This window comes from Esox lucius, chromosome 25 (genome assembly GCF_011004845.1).
Source record: "Esox lucius isolate fEsoLuc1 chromosome 25, fEsoLuc1.pri, whole genome shotgun sequence".
Lineage (NCBI taxonomy): Eukaryota > Metazoa > Chordata > Actinopteri > Esociformes > Esocidae > Esox > Esox lucius.
Window position 1 is genome coordinate 6,164,444 of NC_047593.1, and position 11,401 is coordinate 6,175,844.

Here is an 11,401-nt window from a genome sequence, read left to right on the forward strand (position 1 = left end):
ACCGAGGTATATTCGTTTTATGTTTAAGATTCAGGCACACATACACTCTGTATTGGTATTTCCGTTAAGGCACCCTTCCACATTTAGGGGCCGGGGTAAAAGAGTGACGAGGATCATTTCATAATTGCCTTTCTCATCAACACATCTACGAACGTCTTAAACACGCTAAGCAACACGCTAAATTATCTACTACATGACAAGGTCAAAAATGTATACATTGATTCATTAATAATTAATAAATCAATTAAAATGATTTTTTTTCTGTAAATGTTCAATATCTTTTTTCAATAAGGGTCATTTAAACTTCTCAGTCCTGATGCATATTATTCTAAAAAGAGCTGGCATACTTGTTCAACCTTTGTTTTTGTGACATAAGTTTTACTGATTTATTCATAACCAATAAATCAATGAAAAACATTGAATTCTGTAAATCTTCAATAACTTTTTCAACAAGGGTAATTTAAACTTCAAACCCAATGCATATTTTGTTAGACATACTTGTAGCTAGCTTACTTGTTCAGCCTTTGATTGATATTAATAAGACTATTATTAATAATGAAAAAATCAATAAGGACTTCTGGCAAAAAAGCTCTACGCAATGTTTTTTTTTGAATTGCCTTATTGATTATTACTGAAGGTATTATAATCTATATTTAATGGTAAAAGTTATAAAAGCTCAGAGAAATGTAAGTATTTTTTTGACAGACAACAAATAGATGTGTTTTTTTTAAGACGGTCCCTCAACCACCAGAGTCTGTAAAACATACATATGACAATAAAATGGAAAAGGGAGACATTTGCTAGTACTCTGTAGTGAGCTGGTTTGGAAAATGTTTATTTCTGGCAGGCTACCTATCGATAATGACATCTGCGATTTTGCTATTTCACTGGTTCACAGGTGGGAGGCAATGGTAAGGAAACTGTTTCATTGGTGGGTCAATGTATTGTGTGAATGTACGTAATGTTCGGTTGAATTCTAATGCAAGCAACACATTACATTTTTTTAATTTTCCAAAACCAATCGCCTTCCAATAGTTGATTGTGAGTTTCAGGATATTAATAAAATATCAAACAGAATGACATTTCTATGTAACATTTGTAATTCAGTAAAATTAAAGAATATGTCAGGAGTTTGAATACTTTTGCAAGGTACTGTACCATTTCTCCTGTCATTGAGCATTCTGGTGAGACACACATCTCACCCTACATCCTCACTGTGGTAAAGGTGATAACAGCATCGCCGTCAACATTCTTACTTTGGCTTATGTGCGAATCTGGTACAACATGTTCTTCACTGTGAACATCACCTGTAAGTATTTTCATGTGTTGATTTTGAAGGATCTATGATATTTAAGGCCAAATCACATCGGAGCAAATTCATTTCTCTAGCCAATTATCATGTGGATAATGACAACATGATAATAACAACCAAGAGGATTCTAGCATGAATTGAAAGATTGTTCATATAGCCATATCATCATTGACTGTTACTATGATAGCTAAGTGTTTAGTCTTTCATGTGTCAGCAAAGCCAAGCTGAAGTCTGTGTTTGTATGCCTTCTATAGGATTTAAAATGTTTGTCATCATGATTGCAGAATACCACCGACCCAAAGAAGTCAGAAAGTGTGAAACAGAGAAACTGTGGTATTCCTAGGCAACAGATGTAGCTTGTTGATAACACCAACATACAGTTTCTAGATACCTGCATGTGCATTTGGAATCATATTACAGCACTGCGCTGCCCTACCAAGCAAAAAGGCTATTGGAATGGACACAAATTGCTGTTTTCCCGCAAATTAAATTTTAAGACGATCATTAGCAATTTAGTGATTTGTTTGTTTCTAATATTGATCGTGACCTTTGACATGACATTTGACACTTGATCACAATAAGGTATCTGCCATTTTCATTTGTAAGGTTAGTATACTTCTAATATATGCCAATGAAATAAGTGTTTTTACTAGAATTTTAACACTTGAAAGGGCATCTCTTCTGTTTCATTCACTTGGAGACCATTTCTAGTTACATGCAGATGTAAGTTAGCTCCATATGATCACACGGTACAAGGCAGTAACTGCAGTAAATCTAGGAGGGAACCAAGCTAGTAGGCATTTCTTAGGTTTCACAGTAACATTTAGAAGTTACTGCAAATAAGACACCACATAAAAAATAGAAAAAATAAATATTTCCTGCGGTTACAGAGTTTGCTCAGGTACAGAGAACCGAAACTGCCAAAATACGGTAAGGAAACTCTCTAATAAGCTCCAAGTAGCGTCTCCTAAGCCTTGAAATATAGTCCCGGAAACATAATTAGATCGATTACTGTACACCACCCATTGGGATGTGCTAACTAAAGTATTTAGATTGTGATCATTTAGCATTTTTAGATATGTAATTGCATCGAGGAAAGTCTGAAGGGCACGGACACCTGAGGATCTCACCTTGTTTTGCTGACACATGACTGGGTGTATTATTAGCTAGGTAGCTTGCTAGCAACGCACAACAAACTAGTGTTCCTGAAATGAATGATGTCCAAATAAAGTTTAAGTTTGGTAGAGGGGGGAAATATCTAAAAGGGATTTGTAAATAAGTTGTTACCATTGCATCTGGGGATAACTATGTAGCAAGTTCCAGGGAACCAGAATGAAAAAAGTGATGAGTTTTGAGAGGGTTGTAAAGCAGAAGGCAGTGTGGTAAATGACATTTAATGAAGAGCAGTTTAGCAGTTTGCCTGTAAACGCTATCCTCAATGTGTAAGGTCCCAATGTTTTGGAGATCAATAATACACAGAGTCAATTTGAATTAATGTTAATTTCAGGTAAGAAAGAGGTTACCATCATACCAGTGACCTGATCAACTTTAACAAGCTGTTTAATTATCACTGCACCTGCTGAATTCAACTTACCTACAGTGTCTGTAAATGTATGTCCCACTTTTTTTTTGTTGATGTTTATTGTTAACTCTCTTATATAGTGTGCACTTGTATTCATATTTATTGACATTAATGATGTGGTTCTGTCAGTTGATTTTGTCATGGTACGGTGAGCAGCAGCGCCACCGTCCATACACCTTCAGTTCCCAACACATATGAATGCATCGCGGACTTGTACTGTGTCACATGTCTTCAATCATCTTGCACACCATGTCCTTATCTACTCATTTGTAAGTGTTTAAATGTTTCCCCTCTGCTCCCCACAGTGTGGATCATTGTTATTGTCGTGTTTGCTGACCAATGTAAGTCTTTGAGAACCCTTATGTACGATCGTTTTGCTGCTTTAGTCAGCCATTTTCTTTCATGTGTTTTGTTGTGCTCTGTGTTTGTTTGTTTCTTGTATTAAAGAACCACACCGACTACCTCTGCCTGCACCTGGTTCCTTGCTCCTGCAACACTGTGCATTCATTACAGATTTTCCCTCTTACAATTGAATTAATAGGCCACCAAATTAAAGGTCAATTGTTGACTGCTCAGCTCATGAAGAATTGACAGCTCAGATCATGACTGATCAGCTCATGAAGAAGTGAGAAAATGGTTTTCCTGTCTGAAAATCCCACATCAAATGTGTTTTTTATCGCAGCTGAACCAAACCACATACCATTTCACCTGGGAAACCATTTACATTTTCTCTTCACACTTCTGGACCTCTGAGGGGCTCATTTGAAAAAGTGATGTACGCCAACCCGTATTGTACTGTAATAACGTAGAAATCCTGCAAACTATAGATAATTACAAACTTACTAAATATTTCAGCATGCCCTCTGCATGAACATTTGTGAATTAACTGTAAAATGGGCAGCAATACAAAAAACTTGTTACCTCAAAATTGCTCTCGTGCTCTGTTATCATGCCTCTTTATATGACAAGTAGACATTGACCACATCATTACAGCAAACCACAAGTTTCCTGCTCCTTGCACTAACTTTGAACATGCACTGTTACTACAGAACATAGCCTACAGTTGATTGATAATGCTTGAATGATCCGCTTTGCTTCAGTATTCATATTTTTGCTTTTTGTGTTGTTTTTCACCCAGGTAAATTGAGGAAACACTTTTAAATTTTTCTTCAACAACCTGGGAGCAATTTAGGTTTACCTCTTCAGATTTCCTCTGGCAAGTGGTTAGAGCATCTAAAATAATTTAAATGTATTGGTTGGGCAAATACTGTGTATTGGTGATGGTATTTTATGAAAATGTGGTGACAGCTAGTTAAGTAAGTTAGCTGAATGTGCCTATATTTTGCAACCAATTCAGAGAACAAGTGGAACAACAAGCTTGCTCTCAATCAGATTTGGGCTGAATGCAACTTCTGACAATCTGACTATTTCCCATGAAATACAAGTGAAATAGATTTGGGAAGTGGGTTGGCTGGGCTTTGAAACAAGTAAGAGAGAAAAACAGGTGAAACCATAACATTGTTCACATAATGAACAAAAAAGCTCTCATCATATTAATAATGTTGGGCAAGGCCAACCGTATCATTTTATGGGACTGAACTTGTTGACCAAAATATTTTTCCAATTTTGATTTTAAACTCTCAAAATACTGAGAGGTTCATCACAATCAACCAAATTTAATAAAGCAGAAGCTATCTTGTTAGCTCTTGAGTGAGTACAATAGCTCTTGAGTGAGTCCACAAACCTGCTTGGAGGTGTCCTTGGTAACCCAACTCTACCAAATGAAAGCTGGTTGGGTAAACATATTCTCTGTCAGTTAAATTAGCCATTGGCAAGTGATCATCCACTTTGTGGATTCATAATTTACCAGGTCCACAATCTGCAATGCAATTTATCATTAATATCATATTTACATATTACTGTGTATTGGTCTCTGACTCTCATTCACTTCATAATTAACCCGGAGTAAAATACGTTTTTCCAACTTTATTATACATATTGGGTGATATGTATAAAAAAGAAAACTCATTTGTGTGTGTGTGTAAGCCACCATTAACAAAGTAGTACATCATATCAGTACATGTTCTGCAGTACAGAAGCATGACTATACAGCTAGGTCAGAAAAATATTGGACACTTACACAAAGTTTGTTATTTTGGCTGTTTACCTAAATACACCTCCGGAATAAATTATGAGACCACTGCCCTTTTTCTTTCCTTTCCAAAAAAGTCGAAAAGAAAGGTTTTGAATGAGGAACAGAAGGGTTAAAATTAAGAGACCACTGCAAATTGAACGCTTCTGTTCCTCACTCAAAACCTTTTTGGAAAGGAAAGAAAAAGTTGCTGTGGTCTCTTAATATTTTCCAGAGCTGTATTTTATACAATCACCCCCATGTTATAATGTCTGTTTCTACCCCTGAATATGACAGCTTGTGGTTTATCAATTCTCTGTTTACTCTGTGGGCAGTATGTGTTCTCACACTCATTCTCACTTATAGGGCAGATGTATGTATTACCATTCTCACCTCTGTACAGAATCAACCAGACAAGAAGAACTGACACCACAAACAAGGCTCTGTCTCCTGTACCCATGAATTAACATGTTAGTTCATTCCAATAAAGTAGTTAAGACAATCACATGCAGTATCACAATAATTCCAAAACAACCACTATCAGCAAAAGTTATTCTACAAATATAGGTGCTATTTTAGTATTAAGATCTATTCTAGTAGTAATGGAGTCTGGAGTTGTGCTGCTCCACCCTCATAAACCCCAGACATCAGATGGAGGCATAGAACAGAACATGGTATAGTTATCACCTTTTCATAGAACAGAACGTGGTATAGTATTCACCCTTTCATAGAACAGAACATGGTGTAGTTATCACCCTTTCATAGAACAGAACATGGTATAGTTATCACCCTTTCATAGAACAGAACATGGTGTAGTTATCACCCTTTCATAGAACAGAACATGGTATAGTTATCACCCTTTCATAGAACAGAACATGGTATTCACCCTCTCTGAAGAAGCGTTCAGATACACATCATGACACATTTACACACTGAACTTACAATGAAACTGAAAATCCACTAGACAAACTGAACGTAGTTAATAAGTTGTAATAGAAAATACATCTATTTGCATATTTGGAGTTGAAGCAAAATGTTGGGAAGAATTGTTTAACTTTAAGGCATAATATCAGATTCAAAGACTTATCTATCAACTGTTAGAATCCCCTTAATGTAAACTTTAGCTTGATTAGTCACCTTTTGAATGCATTAATGGTTAAACAAGGTAAGGACTGAAATCATTAAAAGACACATTTGCTCCTCAAGGGTTATTATTTAACTGTGTCGCCCCCTATTGGTCAGAATACTGGCTGATGTCACAATACAGGATGAGACAAAATCTTGATTTCCTCCACAGCATCATCCACTTCCTGTTGTATAAACTTGTGGGCGTTTTTTGTATTCTAGAGCATTGAAGCATTGATTCCCTGCTAAGTGAATGTGTTTTGTACAGGAATGTTTCTAATTTAATTTACCTGTCACAATGTAGAGAAATCTGAACCTGTCTAAATAACATGTGGCCTAACATAAATACATGGAAGGGTAAATATGGTTCTCATGTTTATTGACCAAATGTCATTGGCAGTAAGCAATAGAAAAATTACATGCCATATCAACATGTCATATTTCACAAACATTTTTTTTTTCTAATTTGGCAAAATAGACAGCACAGCCTAGACCTAAAAGCAGATAAATGTTAGATACAATTTTGATAAAACCTTATTTAGGTTACACCTCACGATATAGTTCAATGTAAACTGGACGAGAGTACATGTTAAGCAAACATTACATTCCCTATCAATTCAGGGAAGACATTAGACTTGCCATTCTCCTCTGTGATTTTGAATTAGAAATATTTTTATTGATCCACAATACAGTATATTGAAACATTGCATTGTACCACTAGATGGGGTTAAAACATTGGAAGAAAAATAACATTTTGTCAAATAAGGGTAAGGGCTGCACCATTTAGATGTTAGGGATTTCATCACATTTACAGATCATTGTTACTGGACCTTGAACTGAGGTACCAGGCTAGATCATTGGACCACTCCAGACTCCATGTGGTTTTTGGGATGTCGTTTGTAATAGTTGTCTATGAGGCCCCGAATTTTTGCAGTTTCTATTCTGCTCCCCATGGCTAAGTATCTTTATGAACTGTCCCCACCTTTGCCTCACACACTTCTCTTGTTCACCCCCCACAGATTAATAATTATTGTCTATGGATACAGTGGAATATAGACAAATCCAATGGTGAAACGCCAGTCTGTAGCTGAAAGGCATAAAACACTTGGGCTGAGGTAGTGAAGATGGCCATTCTGACAGACGTTACAATTTAATTAATAATTAAAGTTTAGATTCCTCTCATTTTCATTTATCTTTCTAACATTCAGACCCCTTAAATTCCTTAGACACATCTATAGGGAAGGTTAAAAAACACTAAATTCATTGAAAGTTCTTGAGCACATTGTGAAATTAAAGTTTGAAGCCACCGAGACTCTTCCTGACCATCCAGGTGATAAAAACCCAAAGACCATCCTAACAGGATTTCAGATATTCTCTGCCGAAGTGGGACATATAGCAATTACATTGATCGGAACTCTTTAGGAATTACAGTGACAAAATTCTCATGGCTCAATTAGCAGTTTATTTCTTGCAAGGAGAGTGTCAAAAGCTACAGAATAATGGGTGGGGGTAAGAATCTGCTTATTCATCCTGTAAAGACAATTATGTTCCTTTACCCATTCCTGCCGCCTGTTGTGTCTCTTCCTCTATCCTGTCCTAAATGTTTACCCAAATGGTCAAATTGCCCCTACTTCCCCCAAGGGGTTGGGGGAACATCGTGAATGACCCATTCAAGTTGGATGGCCACATTTCTGAAGAACAAAGAACAGATATATTTGTTGGTTTAGGCAGATTAACAGATGGTCACAGGACCCAATGATCCACTGATATCATTCAGATGTGTGTCACAAACAAAGGAACAGATCTTCTCTAGCATTCCTACATACATTTCTGAAGAATCCAAAAAAGATATCAGTTGTCTGTAACAGAAAGCAGCTCTCAATCCATCAGGCCTTGGTAGTAGAGGGCAGGACCAGCCCTCCCATTAGGCAATATTCGGCAGCTGTCTATGGTGACAGTTTAATTTGAGGCAGCATTTTGTAAATTGCCTGCATCCCTCCAGAATGACAGTTGTCTGCTGCCCTCTTCTTCACCTTCTTCACCTCTGTACCACATGTACCATACAAGAGAGCTGACACCACAAACCATACTGTCAGTCTCCTGTTCTAAAATATCTCCCACCTTTGAATTAGCTTTTCTTTCAAAAACAAGGACATTTCTAAGTGACCCCAAATATTTGAATGATGGTGTATTTGTTATGATGTTTTTTAGCACTGGTGGCATCAGTACCGTAAGGAACATTCTGTGTATTTATAAAATAAATACAGAATAAAGCTGTTTAAATTCTGTTTACCAGTGGGAAAACAAACGGCGTGTGGCTCATCCAGGTAAGCTACATTTACTCTTATAAAAACACATTTAAAGTGAATCTCTTTTGGATAAACTGTTTTTAATGTAACAGATCAACAATAAATTTAAAGAGTTTAGTTTCTCTCTTTGTCCAGGCTGTTACAGACAGAAAGGGTGAAATGCTAATCAGTGTTTTATAGAGGCACGTTACTATTTTCTTTAGTAAAAAATCAACATTTTGGATTAGAGTAGTATAAAATACAGGATGATAAATGAGACTCTTAATGTTTGTCAGAATGTCAGTATATTTTGAATTAATTGTTTTAGAGGGTTAGTGATCAGATAAAGTTGCCCTGCCTCACTGACCTCTTAAACCGCTTGTAGCAGCTGTGATTTCAGTGGAGCCATGGGGAAAATTTTTGCATGAGGGCAGCTTTGGGTTTTGTAAATTAATTGTGTTTTTTATCTCAAAATGGATTTTACATAGTAAATGACATTTCATTCCAAACAATGAAAACCATACACAGGATGCCTTTGTTTCCCTTACAGTCCCTTACTCAGACTTTACACCTGAGTGCATAACACCGCATGAGCTGTGGGGCTTCACGTCTGGAGATTAAGAGGCAAATGGTGTGCATGAATCCCATCGCCACATGCCATCTTCATCTTCAAAATGTCTTCCTCCAAAGATGTTTTTCATGACACTACATTGGCACTTCCATAACAAGTCAGAATACACCATTACATTTTCCCAAGTCCCACCCATACCCTCCACACAAAAATGGCCATCTGTTCTAAGGACTTGTGAAACCTAAATAAAGACAAATGCCACAAAAAGGGAAAAAAAGCTGTTTTTAGAATTATAATACAGCTTGCTACCACGTTTCATAAACAGTGAAGGGCTGCTGAACGATTTATAAAACACAAAACAGACCAAAATCAGCCGTTAGGATCAGCGTCATCCCACTCTTTTCTTCTGGCTGCTCTGTGCTCTACTGGCCCGGCTTCAGCTCTGGAATACAGTGGGAGCATCTCCACGGCATTGACATTGACACAAATGTCCATGTTGCTCTCCCTGGTCACTCTCTTCTGCCTCCTTGTGGTCTTAGGAGATGCAGCACCAAGAGAAAAATATTTACTGCTCTGTACATTCTCCTCTCTTGCTCTTGCCTTCTCTTTTTTCTCTCACTCTCATGCCCTCTCCCTATAATCATTTAAATATCAATCAATCAGAGGCATCGCCAGGATCACAATACATTCGGGGCTTAGCCCCCCCACCCCCCGCGACAGAAAGTAGAGTGTTTTGAATGTACATGCGGCAAATGTCGATGTACACGCTAGCGATGTCCACACTGTCATAATACACGATCGGAATTACAGATGAATAGATCATTGATGAATAGGTCCATTTGAGATCCGGGGCTATTCATAAAATATCTGGGGCTATAGCCCCGGGAGCCCAGGGCTAACGACGCCACTGCAATCTATTCTAATGACTTATCACATCTAAATACGTGTGTTTATACATTGTAGTATAGGTACAAAGTGATAATGGCTGTCAGTAGGATGAAGGCCTTGATATTAGATGTTATTCACTGTTGCCACACACAAAATGATTCAATCCAATGAGCTTTCAAGTTTATATGGTTTGGAGTTGGAAAATGTGCAAAGAAATAATGATACAATCAGAATATTGTATCATGAAGCATAATTATTAGGCAGCTTCATGACCTCAGTAAAAATGGGCCAAAAAAGAGATTTAACTGAGACTTAAAAGTCAAAAATTGTAAACTCCTTTTCAGACGTATACAACAGTCTTGAAATATCTAAACTATCGAGGCATGACCAGCGGACAATCAAAGGTTTTGTTGTGAAGAGTCAACTGGGATGCAAAAAACGCATGGAGAAGAAAAGTTGCAAATTAACTGCAAAAGACTTCAGAAGAATTAAACATGAAGCTACCAGGAACCCATTATCCCCCAATGCCACCATATTCCACAACTGCAACCTCCCTGGAGTGTCCAGAAGTACAAGGTGTAAAGTGCTCAGAGACATGGCCAAGGTCATTAAAGCTGAAACACAACCACCACTGAATAAGATTTGAAATGTACTGTATAGATGGGGCAAAGAAATAACCAATGACAGATTTTTCAAAGGTTTTATGGACAGATGAAATGAGAGTGACTATTGATGGACCAGATGAATGGACCCGTGGCTGGATCACTAATGGACACACAGCAACACTTCAGTCAGGCGCCAGCCAGGTGGAGGAGGGGTACTGGTATGGGCTGCTATCATTAAGGATTATTATTATTATTATTATTATTATAACTCAACTCCCAAACCTACTGCTAGTTTCTGGAAGATACTTTCTTCAAACAGTGGTACAGGAAGAAACTGACTCTATGGTTGCCTTGACCGTGAGTTTTGGATCATTGTCATGCTGAAATCCCCATCCACGACCCATTTTCAATTTACTTGCATTTTTCAGTTTTTTGTTGTTGTTATTTCGTCTCTCACTGTTCAAAGAAACTTTCCATTAAAATGATAGACTGATAATTTATTTGTCTGTGCAAACGTACAAAACCAGCAGGGGATAACATTTTTTACCTCACTGTACATGTTGTTGTTCACAATCTAAGATTCTATGACCCACTTGCAGTGATTCATGTCAGTCTTTTTTACTCTCACTACAGGTTTCTTCAGTGGCTGCAGCGTTAACTGAGACACAAGTTGGCTTGATGACCACTGAAAGTCTAACATCCAGACAACCTCCCTACCAACCTTAGCCTGACTGACTCCTCTAGATGTTATACATGTACCTACAAACCCACCCCTTTACTCACCCAAATAATAACCTACACATTTACTTACTTCCCCAACCACAAACTAACCTTAGTCCTACCTATCCACCCACCCACTGGAACATATGATCACCCACTGGGTCTAATATTAAAGTAAA